We start from the raw sequence: 13840 nt of genomic DNA, 5'->3' as shown, positions 1-13840 counted from the left end.
GGTCTGCCATCTTAATTCAAAATGGTGGTCAGTGCCCAAATATTAGCATAGATTGCCACCCCCACCTTGGGAACCCTCATGCCAAGTTTGGCAATGATATATTGAGAGGCGTCTGAACCTAAAGAGAACAGACAAACTACTTTCCAAAATATCTAGTGGATTAATTTGTGTATGGGGTAGTTATCCAACAATGAACCTTCATTCCGATTTGCTTGTGCAGTGGCTATATAGCCTTCCATTAATCAGCAGTTCATGCCACACTTTTCAGTGTAATTTCCTCTTGCATTCCTAACCACAAAAATTCCAGTTTTAAAACATAAAGTGGATTTATTGTACCAGGGCGACAGAGCACTTTAATCCACTTCAGTTGTGCAAACCTAAATTTCCGGTATGTGGTTGAATTTCTCCCACAAAACAGTGGCAGTCTGGAGGCACCGACCATCTTGGCACAAAACAGGCAGTCTTAGCGAAAATCATCCTGCGCAAGGCCTTGCAGGAGACATAATGAGATCAGCCAAAGTCCTCCGCAGACCCCCCCAATAAAACACCAATGGGGCATTGTTTCCTTGGGCTTTTTCTTCCCCTGATTGCAGGGAATGCTGAGCCTTCCTTGAGTACAGCTTCACCACATGAGAACACTCTAGAGAACTTAAAAAGAGGGGGGTTGCTTCACTGCCTTGCTTGTGTCATTGCTTGCTCATTTAATGGGGCCAGGTGAGCAAGCAGTGGTCACTGAGCCGGCTCTGCCATTAGGAAGAATGAGGCAGCTGCCACAGGCAGCAATCGCCCACGCTGGCCATTCATCCCGAGCTGATCCCACCCTCCTGCACCTGCATCCTTACTGCAACCTAGAGCTGGCCGACTGCCTTCCTTAGGGTGCCTCCAGACTGTCAGTGTTTTGTGGGAGGGATTCGAGGGGATCCCGGGAAATTTAGGTTTAAGCACCTAAAGAGGATTAAAGGGCTCTGTTGCCCTGATGCAACAAATTCACTTTAAAAACAAGAATATTTTGTGGTTTGGAAAGTGATAGGGAAATGCACTGGTAAGTGTGGGAATAGCAAATAATAATAATAATAATAATAATAATAATAATAATAATAATAATAATTTTATTTATACCCCAGCCACTCTGGGCGGCTCCCAACAGAACATTAAAAGCACGATAAAACATCAACCATTAAAAACTTCCCTAAACAGGGCTGCCTTCAGATGTCTTCTAAAATCAGATAGTTGTTTATTTCCTTGGCATCTGATGGGAGGGCGTTCCACAGGAAAGTGAAGGGAAAAATGCACCAGGAAAAGTGTGGGTAACAGTTGCTTGACATTATGATGTCTAATCTCCCCACCCTCAAAGACATCTTTTCTGCATTAGGAAAATGCTTACCTTTCCCCTCAGGCCTTTGATACATTGAGTTAATGGGTGCATTCAGACATGGGAATTATTGCATTTTCCTGGTTATAATGCTTTCCTTTTACACTGTTGTGTTATGGAACTGTGACTTTTTGATCAATATACCAGCATGTTGTGCTAAATTTCTGGTTGCAAATGGACCCCCCCCCCGAAACAGTTAACACGGAAATGAGCGCTGTGCTTCTAGATTTTTAGAACTGGCTCTTATGTAGCTGTTATATAAGGGATTATTATATCTGAATGGAATGGAATGGAAATTATTCAAATTTTGGAAAGCAGAAAAAATGTAGAAGAATGAATTCATCAACTCTAGCATGCGAGTGGGGCCAGTTTAATTAAATTGTATAATTTGACTTTTGAATAATTGGCATTAATAATTGTATCGATTGGATAAAATTGGTATTTTTATAATGAGGCTGTTATTGGAACAATATTGGAATACACACACACACACACACAGAGAGAGAGAGAGAGAGAGAGAGAGAGAGAGAGAGAGAGAGAGAGAGAGAGAGAGAGAGAGAGAGAGATATGGCTTTTAAAATGCAAAAAATATCACCCACCCCTCCCTCCTTCTTTTACACCTCACCCAAACCCCCATCCCCTCACAGTTCTCTCTAGCCCCCTCATATCCTCACAGCTTATAAATTAAGGGGTGACACGGGTGGCGCTGTGGTTTAAACCACTGAGCCTAGGGCTTGCCAATCAGAAGGTCAGCGGTTCGAATCCCCGCAACGGGGTGAGCTCCCGTTGCTCAGTCCCAGCTCCTGCCCACCTAGCAATTCGAAAGCACATCAAAGTGCAAGTAGATAAATAGGTACCGCTCCAGCAGGAAGGTAAACGGCGTTTCCGTGTGCTGCTCTGGTTCGCCAGAAGCGGCTTTGTCATGCTGGCCACATGACCTGGAAGCTGTACGCCGGCTCCCTCGGCCAATAACGCAAGATGAGCGCCGCAACCCCAGAGTCGGTCACAACTGGATCTAATGGTCAAAGGTCCCTTTACCTTTACCTTTACAGGGTGCAGCTAAGCCTAAGGATTCTTCCTCCTCTTGCCACCCATTTATTACTTATGAAAGGACAATCACAAGGCTGGCAAGTCCAAATGCAAAATGGCCTCAATTGGTATTCATAACATTTGTTTTGTACTCTTTCTGTATTGGTTGGTTTTCGTTGTAACATCTGGTGCAATGTGTAGTCTCTTGAGAATGCCCTTTATTTGATGAGGTAATGACTGTGAACTCTGGTTTTGTTGTTGCTGTTGCCATATTTTGTACTGGGTTTTTACTATTATTTACTTCCTATTTCTTACTGGAATGTTACAAACTGTCAGACCTTCCAAGTGTCCCTATTTTCCAGGGAACAGTCCCAGATTTACAGAACCCACCCCAGTTTCTGATTTGATCCTGGAATGTCCCATTTTCCCTATTTCCGTCAGAGAGATATTGGAGGGTATGATAGGGCATCCCTATTTTCATTGGAGAAATGTGGATAGCTATGGAGTTATCCGACCCCGAGCTACATGGAGGCAGCCCTGTATGTGGGGCTGTTTTTTTAAATGTTTAATGTATTACTATGTTTTCACATATGTTGAAATCTGCCCAGAATGGCTGGAGCAATCCAGTCAGATGGGCAGGGTGTAAAATAGTAAAATTATTATAATAATTATTATTGAATAGGACATCCTTATTTTCATCGGAGAAATGTTGGAGGGTATGAACTTTACAGTAATATATTTAAATGATATTACAAACGGGGGTGGGGAGGAGCCACAAAGTGATGTGGAAACATGCAGTATCTTAAGATGAGATTGGGAAAAGGAGACTCTGAAATTGACACATTCTCTCAACCGTATTTGAATATAGTCTTTGGGACCGTATTTTTGTTTGCATTCCTTCCCTTCTTTTTCCATTTGGCTTGGAGGACCAGTTCGAGTCAAACAAAGGCTCTTGTCCCACCCTCAGCTGCCTAAGAGCAGAGTAGAGCCTAATTACTGCTAGCGCGACTCCTTCCCAATCCTTCTCTCAAATCCCATCAAAGAGTTGGTGTGATAATGGAGTCAGTGCAGTGGAGACAAGAGTCTGATTTGGCTACTGTGCAACGCCGTCTCAGTGAAGGCCGTGTGCCGTATGCTCAGCAGCGCTAATCCGCCTTGAAACACCTGCCTCAGCTTTTTCCCTCAACTGAATAATAGATGCTATGATTAATCGGATTGTTCATTAGCTGCTGAAGAGTACAGTGGTACCTCTGGTTAAGAACTTAATTCGTTCCGGAGGTCTGTTCTTAACCTGAAACTGTTCTTAACCCGAAGCACCACTTTAGCTAATGGGGGCCTCCTGCTGCCACTGCGCCACCGGAGCACGATTTCTGTTCTCATCCTGAAGCAAAGTTCTTAACCTGAGGTACTATTTCTGGGTTAGCGGAGTTTGTAACCTGAAGCATTTGTTACCTGAAGTGTTTGTAACCCAAGGTACCACTGTATCATGTTGTGTGGAAAAAGGCAGGGAGGTGGTGGTCTTGTGGTAAAAATGTGCCGTGGTTTTGCGTGGCAAACATATGCTGTGACCTCTGTGGGCTTGGCGTGTCCTACAACAACCACACATATGCATGGAATCTGTCAGCGCTACCCAAACGCTGGGAGCTGAAGTCCAACCACACCTGCAGGGAACCACATTGGCCGCCCCTGCTTTAGGGGTTGGCACGGGGCCTCCTGCTGGGATATGCCCGGTGCGGCCTACCCCTGGCGCCGACCCTGAGTCAAATATTCCACTGCGCTACTCACATGATGAACAGAAGGCCTTGCTGGCAACTTCTCTGACTTGTTTCGGTATTCTAATGAGAAAGGGATAGTAAATTAATAGCTTCGTACTTCCAAGGCACCTACTCAGCCTCTGATCTCAAAACAATTAGAGATTAATCACGCCAACAACCCCCCCCCATGGGATGGGTTGTGGTGTCGCTCAGGGTATTATTACTATTATTATTAACTATTTCCAGACATGTCTGCAGGGGAGGGGGGAAATAAGTCGGTGGAGACGCTTGCCTCCAAGGTGCAGACGAAAGGTGCAACTCCGAAAGGAAGGCTCTGGTGCTCTATAAAACCACCTTTCTCTCTCTGTGTGTCTCCTAATTCTACGAAGAAGCCACTGAATGCCAGAGGTCCACCATCTTGCTCAGTATTTCTTGGGGCCCATACGCCCATTCACACAACAACATGGGCATGTCAGTTCAGGTTGTGTTTATTGTCAGATTACAGATCCTCCACTTGTCCCTGTTTTCCAGGGACAGTCCTGGATTTACAAAAGCCATCCTGGTTTTGGATTTGATCCCAGAATGTCCCACTTTTCCTTAGGATGTCCCTATTTACATTGGAGAAACGTTGGAGGGTATGGTAAGACGTCCATATTTTCATCAGAGGGTATGGAGTTATGTGATCATCCCTGAGCCAGCAACCCAAACGTCCTGGAAATTGGACGTTTTGGCTCCCGAACGCCACAAACCCAGAATTGATTGTTCTGGTTTGCGAACATTCTTTTGGAACCTGAATGGCCGATGGGGCTCCCACGGCTTCTGATTGGCTGCAGGAAGCCATGATTTGGTTTTCGAACGTTTTGGAAGTTGAATGGACTTCTGAGGTACGACTGTACAACCTGTAGAAGACATTTGAAGGCGGCCCTGTATAAGGAAGTTTTTTCAATGTTGTGTGTGCGCATGTGTGTGTGTTGGAAGCCTCCCAGAGTGACTTGGACAACCCAGTCAGATGGGTGGGGCATGAATAATAAATTATTATTACAGTGGTACCTCGGTTTCAGTACACAATTGGTTCTGGAAGTCTGTACTTAACCTGAAGCGAACTTTCCCATTGAAAGTAATGGAAAATGGATTAATCCGTTCCAGATCGGTCCATGGAGTACTCAACCTGAAGCGTACTTAACCCAAAGTATGAGTGTAATTGGTTCTGGAAGTCCGTACTTAACCTGAAGCGTACTTAACCTGAAGCGAACTTTCCCATTGAAAGTAATGGAAAGTGGATTGATCCGTTCCAGACGGGTCCGTGGAGTACTTAAACTGAAAGTACTCAAACCAAAGCGTACTTAAACTGAGGTATGACTGTATTATTATTATTATTATTATTATTATTATTATTATTATTGATTAGGATGTCCCTATTTTCTTTGGAAAATGTTGGAGGGTAGGAGATCAGCTTTAGTAACACAAAAAAACCCAATATGTGCAGGCCCAGTGTGCCAACAGTTGACTTGGTCAGGCACTGAGCAAAGGCTCCAGAGCATGGGTTGGCAAACTAAGGTCCGCGGGCCGGATCAGGCCCAATTGCCTTCTAGATCTGGCCTGCGGACGGTCCGGGAATTGCCGCGTGGATTGCCAGCACATGCGTTCGTTCCTTCCTTCTCTCTCCCTCTCCCTCACACGGCGGCGCTTTTCTCCTCAGGAACAGAGAAATCATGTCCCACGCCGGGCGCCATCGATGGCGGGAGTCATCTCTCCTGCCTTCCCGTCTCAGCAGGGCGGTGCCGTGAAGGGGGCACGTGCCACCAGCTGCTGCTACGTTTTCCTCCTGCTCCTCCTACCTCTCCCTCAGTCTGCCCTTCCTTCCTTCTCTGCGCCATTTCCTCGTGCGCTTTCTTCGCCGCCACCTGCCAGCACCGGTTTAAACATTAAGATGGTGTGTTGATGCCTCAACTGTGTTGGTTCCATGGGCAGAAATATACAATTCTCTCTGTTCCTTGTGAAGAGGGATTGGTTGTTGAACCACTTGGGAAATTGTATCTCTAGGAAGGGGGATAGGGGTCTCCCAACAGCTCTCCAAGTTAGGTGGCCATCACTGAGTCTTGTGGGAGCAAGTGTCATGGTTTAACTACGTACCGCGCTGTGGGTTAAACCACCATGCCTAGGGCTTGCTGATCAGAAGGTCAGCGGTTTGAATCCCTGTGACGGGGTGAGCTCCTGTTGCTCGGTCCCAGCTCCTGCCAACCTAGCTGTTCCAAAGCACATCAAAATGCAAGTAGATAAATAGGAACCGCTACAGCGGGAAGGTAAACGGTGTTTCCGTGTGCTGCTCTGGTTCACCAGAAGTGGCTTTGTCATGCTGGCCACATGACCTGGAAGCTATACGCCGGCTCCCTCAGCCAATAATGCGAGATGAGTGCGCAACCCCTGAGTCGGTCACGACTGGACCTAATGGTCAGGGGTCCCTTTACCCTTTACCTATATAAATATATTTGTATATATTTATGTTTATATCCTGCCTTACCTCAAGGGGGCTTAGGGGGGCCTATGTGGTTCTTCTCTTTTCCCATTCTATCCACAATGCAACTTTGGTGGGTGCGTTGCTTGGAGTGACAGCCTCAGCAATACAAAGGCAAAGCAAGACTTTTCAGCAGCACCTTGGACAGCTCAGTGCAAGGACCGAAGCTGGTGACTCCCTAAGAGCAGAGCTCAAATGTTGTTTCAGCAGCAGTCATCCTCAGACTGAGCCTTAAATAGAAGGTCCAGTCTCTCAGTTGGTGGCTCTACCTTTTGTGAGAGGGACCTATTCATTTAAAGGGTCTGCTTTAACAGTTGTTGAATCAGATGGAGCGTGCGGGGGGGGGGGACTGTTTCGACTAGGGCTTCTGAGCTGGAGTCCTCAGAAGAAGTCAATGTAACCTTATCAGGCCAGAGAAGTACTGGCATAATAGCCTCCTCATGTTCAACTATGTATACCTGGGACTGTCAATTCCCTCTCCCACTCTGAACCGTCATCCTCTGCAAAAGAATAATTTGATTCCAGGGCCATGATGGTGAGAGTAAGTTGGTAGGCTGAAAGATGGTGACTTGCCCAAGATCCCTCAGTGGGCTTCATGGTTGATGGAGATTCGAACCCTGATCCCAATCCAAGATTCTACACTGCATCCCACTGGCTGCCACTGGGTCCTAGCATAGAATGAGAGAAACACTTTTTTTTCAATCTGGTAAAAGAAATTTGGAAATGTTGATAACAGTAGAACTGATAAGGTTTTTAAAGGTTTTTGTGGTATGTGTGTGTATACATGTATGCATGTGTGGACAGGCAATCTTTGTTTTGTGGGGGGGGGGTTACATTCTGGACCCCCATGTGTGTTGATGGGGCCCATGTAAAGCTTTCAGTCCTGTCCCCGTTTTGCCCCCGTTCCACCCTTTTACTCCTGTTTTAGGGTTACTTTTGGGTTCTACACCATGTACGCATGTGCGATCACACGTCAGTTGGTTATTGCCTGTTTATATTTCAACAACCAGCTAATGGAGGCCCCTGAAGAAGAATCACAGTGAAAGAGGAGCATTCTCGCCACTGCTGAGACTCCCCACTTCCTATATTTTTAGAGCAAGTTTCTAGTCCTTATGCAATAAGGAGCTGTATAGCCAATAACTTGATGCAGATTTGGGGTTGCTGTTGCACGGTGTTTTAATTTGTTTCTATTTTGAAACCACAACGGCACACACAATACACACACATCCCTGACTAAAGCTGGGTCTGCAAAAGTGGGTAGAGCAATGAATCTAAATTCTCCCTTTTGCAGAAGGCTACTTTTTACAGACACTCACCCCTCTCCACTCTCCCCTCTCCAGAGAAGGAGAAGGCATTATCAAAGTTCAGGGTCACAAAAAAGACTCCAAACCACTGGGTGCAATGGAGGACCAAGAGATGTGGAAGACCTGGCCTCCTGGGCCTGAGATTCCTCACCCCTGATATACAGGACTTACCCCCATCTTTCTGCTGCTCTTTATAAACTGTCATTAAAAGAACTAGGCTTCAAAATTACCCCTATGGGATAGAAAATGGTCACATGACGGTAAGTCTCCTGCTATTTAGCACCCCTGGGTTATTTCTTGCTGCATGTGGCAGGCTGGCTGGCATCCACCCAGTCTCTCCAAACCACCCCTCGCCATCTGCAACGGAAAGACTCTCTCCATTCTTGCTTTCTTTGCAGCTGACATAATTTATAGCGGAGGCAGACTGAGTCGGGGCATGTTTGCGATTGTAGCTGGCATTTCTGCCAGGCCTCATGCTGACTGCACAGCCACTCCTAGCATCCCAGGTGTCTGAACACATTATAGATGTTGCTGGGAGGAGGGGCCACTGCAGAAATCAGCACAAGAGCGGTACTGGGGGGGGGGGAGAGAGAGAGACGAAAGCCACAAGGCAGACAACTGCCAGAGCAGCAGTGAAATGGGAAGGCGGGAAGGCAGCGGAGTGGAGCAAAGAAAGGCAACTGTCCAGCATGGGGGCAGGGGTGGAAGGTACAATCGCAAGGAGCCTAAACGCTGCGGTGACTTGTGTTTGTTTTTTTCCACAGCCGAAGGATTATAGCAGGTGATTAGTAACATATGACTCCAGCCAGGCTTTTCGTAACCATTGGCAAGCCTTTTATAAAAGAAAAGAAAAAAGGAAAGGAAGGAATGATGACAAGGAACGGAATAAATTTCTGAAACGATTTAGATGCTTTCTGTAATTCAGTGCTGGGCTGAGGCAAACTCTTTTATGGTGGTGGTGAGTGATTCTGGCTGTTAATCCAAAATGCGGCAGCTAGACTGGTAACTGGGAGCGGCCGCCGAGACCACATAACACCGGTCCTGAAAGACCTACATTGGCTCCCAGTACGTTTCCGGGCACAATTCAAAGTGTTGGTGCCGACTTTTAAAGCCCTAAACGGCCTCACCCCAGTATACCTGAAGGAGCGTCTCCACCCCCTTCGTTCAGCCCAGAAAACTGAGGTCCAGCTCCAAGGGCCTTCTGGCAGTTCCCTCACGGCAAGAAGTGAGGTTACAGGGAACCAGATGGCCTTCTTGGTAGTGGCGCCCACCTTGTAGAACATGCTCCCATCAGATGTCAAAATAATACTGTAAGCAACTATAGTGGTACCTCGGTTTAAGTACGCAATTGGTTCCGGAAGTCTGTACTTAACCTGAAGCATACCGGTACTTAACCTGAAGCGAACTTTCCCATTGAAAGTAATGGAAAGTGGATTAATCCGTTCCAGACGGGTCCGCAGAGTACTCAAACTGAAGCGTACTTAAACCTAGGTATGACCGTATCAGACTTTTAGAAGACATCTGAAGGCAGCTCTGTTTAGGGAAGCTTTTAATGTTTATTAATTATTGTATTTTAATATTTTGTTGGAAGCCACCCAGAGTGGCTGGGGAAACCCAGATTGAGAGAGTTCGGGGGCCACATTTGTCCCTCAGGCCAAAGGTTCCCCAAGTCCAGATGCCACACACATGGGTCCCTGTCTTTGGAAGGGCTCCTGAAACATGTGTTTTGTTATCCTGCGGTTGGCAAAGCACTAGGGAGTTCTAGGGCTGATTTCTAGGGTGAGATTCTTTTGGAGATAAGACAGCACGTTTTGAAATACACCTACCTACAAAATTACAGATTGAGGAGGCAAGGAGGCAGGCCGTGCTATCTCCAAAACTGTGTTAGGTCAGAATCCACAGCTGGCTCCAGAGCAACCAAGTAAAGCAGATTCCAGAGCCCTGAGTCTGCCAGGAGGTTTACAAAGGAGGCTGGAGGAAGTCTCGCAAGGGACGAGCCCATAGCTTCATAGGAGAGCACATGCTGTGCATTCAGAAGGTCCTGAGTTCAATCCCAGGCGTCTCCAGACAAAAATATTAAACAGCGGGTATGGATATGTTTGTGCCTGGCGAGGCACTGCCGGCAGGGACCCTGCAAGTTTATATAGCATGGGGTTTGTAAGTTGATCGAATATTACATGAAAAAAATAAATGTGTAGGGGATCTCTGCTGTACTGAAAATGGTCAATTCATAAATATTATGCAATGGTCAAAAATGTAGCATTAGAAATTCATTATTCAGGGCTTGGCCTCTTAACTCTCAATTGCAATTCTGCATCCACCCCCCTCCTTTGTCTTGCATACATTAGCTCTCAGCTCAGTTCAGCTCCTCCCTGCAAAGCAAAACTCTGCCCACTCCTAGAAAAATAGGGAACACTTCTCCCTCTTCTTTTATCATCTAGCCTCGCAACTAGGGGTGGGTGAATGTGTCAATTTCTCATATTTCCAATCTTAAATTCAGTTCTCCACATTTCCCACATAGGCTTGCATTATCATCATTATCATCATCATCATCATCATTATTTATAAATAATTATACTGAAAATTCATCACCATTTCATTGCAGATTTCTCCTAATATACATTTTCACACACAATTTTGCCCAATATACATATATTCTCCAGATGTAATGTATTCTTGCATGTGATTTAACCCAATACATGCATTTCCATGCACACATGTGCTTTTTTTTGTACACTTGGCTACAGAACTACATTGAAAACTCGAGAAACATACATATTTTGAATCATTGTTGTGTTTCAGTTGGTGTATTGTTTCTGAAAGTGAAATTTAAGTAGGTTTGCCTCCAAACATGAGTTGAACCGGATTTCTCTCTATCCCTAGTTGGCAGTGCTTATTTTAACTTCAAAAGCCAGAATGGTGTGTGGGTGTCTAAGAGTGTCTAAGGTTTCCAGTGAAATAAGGCTTCGGGGAAGGGAGATTCGCTGCCCTACTTGACTCATTGCCCTTCCCCACTGTAAGCAAAACCAGAATGGATGACAGAAAATAAGAGATTTTATGCAGTTGTGCACCATTTGTATAATTTGTACAGGCTACTGAATTCAACTTTTCTTAGCACAGAATTCAGATTGCCTGTGTGCAAAAATTTTTATTTATATTTGGAGTGGATCCCATGCAGCCAGGCAGAGAATCTTCACAGTTCCCCATTCTTTTCCTTTTTTTTAATTTTTTAAAAAATACTTTTAATTAAATTTTCCAATTTTAAAAAAAACAATTCAATTATTTCAATTATATCCAATTATACATATACATATCAATTAAGCCAAATATTATGCCACATCCTAAGAAAATTTTTTCAGACTTCCCATGCTCCAAAGTCCCGGGATTCTAGATTCCATTTTTCCTGTGTGGGTTTTTTGTCCAGTCCAACCTCCCCATAAACACAGTTCCCCATTCCAAGTGAGCTGAGGTGTGCGAGAGAGGTCAAGTATAAAGGCATATCATAGGGTTGCCATACGTCCAGAGTTTCCCAGACATAGCCAGCAATTGGCCGTCGGAAGCTGCGTCAGGGCAGAAATCACCGAAACGTCTGGACGCATGCTGGCCCATGTCGGCAGTGTCGTTTTTGGTGATTTCCCCTAAAAATAGCTGGGAAATATCATATATATTTTTGAGATGTTGCAAAAAAAAAAAAAAGAGCTCAACAACTTTTCTGCCCGGATTTTCACTTTTTGAAATATGGCAACCCTAGCATGTCAAGGGTTAAATGAACCAGGCCAGTGGAAGGTTTGTGCATGCATTAGTTTCTTCACAATCCCTGGATTCATGAGAACCTTCCTTGTTCCCAGCCCCTTGTCGCAAAATTGCCTTTGTGGTTCAGTAGATGGTTAGCATTGTAAAATTCAGAGAAGAATAAATTCCAAAGGATGGCTGCGGCTCGGTTCACCTGCTATTTCAAAAAGTGCCGTTAAATGCGGGGTGAATCAAATTTCTCACCCGCCTCTGACTACAACAGCAGGGGTTTATTTTGCCTCGTCACCTTTGGAAAGGGAGGGCTTAACCACCTGGTCCAAACTTAGCCTCTCTCTGCCCCCTTTCAGTGGCTAGTCAAAGTCGATAATACCGGGTTAGAAAAACAAATAGTTCAGACCATGGTATAACATTCTCCTGTACTCCTAAGGGCCCCTCAAAACATCTGAAGGCAGCCCTTTTTAGTGACATTTGTAATGTCTCATGTTTTATTGCATTATTATTATTATTATTATTATTATTATTATCAATTCTGCTGGGAGCCATCCAGAGTGGCTGGGGAAACCCAGCCAAATGGCAGGGTATAAATAATAAATTACTGTACTTTTATGTGTATAAGACTAGGTTTTTTCCTTTAAATTTGTGCTTAAAGGGGGGGGGTTGTCTTATACATGGATAGTGCATAGGGTGGACATTTGATTGGTTGCTGCCACGGCTGTCGTTGGCTGTTGGGCATTTTATTAGTTGCTGCGTCAAGGGCTGGTGTTGATTGGCTGACACTGCTGCAATTGGGCAGACAATTTGCAGCTTCTGCCGGTGAGGGGACAGGCGAGAGGTGGATTTTGCGACACATGTGGGTGATCGATTTTTGGCCACCCCACCCCCCTAAGAAAAGCTCAAGAACCCTGGGCAATCCTCCCCAAATAAAGCTCAACAATTCTGTGCCATCTCTCTCCATTTTCTTAAATTTGATTCCTCAAAAATATGGGGCATCTTATACATGGGGGCGTGTTATACACAGAAAAATACGGTATTAGTAGTAGTAGTAGCAGCAGCAGCAGTAGTAGTACCGTAGTATCCTTTCTATTGTGCATTCACAGTGATTGCATTATGGTATTCCGGTAGGTTATGTGCAATCCCACAGTGCATATCTGCAAATCTTTCAGGCTGGACCTACTGATTCCTTTCCAATCATGCATGCCCCATAACCTCCTGCTCAAATCCGGTAACATTTATGCAACAAATGTTCTGGCAGGGCAAGGCAGGGCAGGGAGGAGTTTGTCCCATTTATGTTGCATTGTGCTGAGACAGTGCCCCCCTCCCAAACAGCAAGTATGTGATAACACTGGGATAGCTATACAGAGCAACTAAGAAAGCAGAATAATGCGTGGATGGTCCCGTATAAACCCACTAAGGCAATATTATTGCATCAATGACATCTTGCCAAGTACACGAAAAAGAAACCACCTCAACTACGCACCAGTATATGGAGGAGCTCGGTGTTGGATTTTAAAAAAACCCATTTAGTTTTTGCTATCTCCTTAATCTTATCTCATCATCACTAGAACAAACACAACATTGTTCCTGCTGATATCTTGATATCAGTTACACTAGCGGAAATATTATGCCATCGGCATAATATCGGCAATTTGGCAGATTGAAAAGATTGTGTGCTCACTCCGGCCCTCTGGGTCTTGATTTACGTATTTTCAGTGTGACCGTCCATGATGAACCAGTTTCTCCTGTTCTAGAGCAAAACTGTTGAGCAGAATGGTTCTAAATCAAAGGAGGATTCATATCTCAGGCACTAGGATATTTTGTGTGGTTTTCTTTAAGTGCTTTTATGATCATCAGTCTTTCTGACATAAGGGGGAATGGTATGATTTTGACATCAGCAGCCTCACTGAAAAGAGCTGGCACAGGGTGTGTGTGTGTGTGTTGGGAAGGGGAGAATTGGAGACTTTAGCAAGATTTTCTTGCAACTTCAGGCATCTCGTGATTCTTTGTATCTTTCTTAAATATCTTGAACTACTAAAAAAAGCAGGAGGGGCAGCCAAAATCAAAACATATCTTACAGCTCTGAAGGCTGGCACTTTCTAAGAAAAAAGAAAAGAAA

At 44.9% G+C, this 13840-nt stretch overlaps 1 pseudogene; it reads right to left on the bottom strand.

Annotated features, from left to right (window-relative positions):
* LOC148683642 (uncharacterized) overlaps positions 1 to 1409 on the bottom strand; it is an 86777-nt pseudogene extending 85368 nt beyond the window's left edge.
* Between the last annotated feature and the right edge of the window lie 12431 nt (positions 1410 to 13840).

The sequence above is a fragment of the Zootoca vivipara genome, chromosome 13 (genome assembly GCF_965207765.1).
Source record: "Zootoca vivipara chromosome 13, rZooViv2.hap1.1, whole genome shotgun sequence".
Taxonomy (NCBI): Eukaryota; Metazoa; Chordata; class Lepidosauria; order Squamata; family Lacertidae; genus Zootoca; species Zootoca vivipara.
The sequence above is the reverse complement of the archived record's forward strand: the minus strand, read 5'-3'. Positions and strand labels throughout refer to the sequence as shown.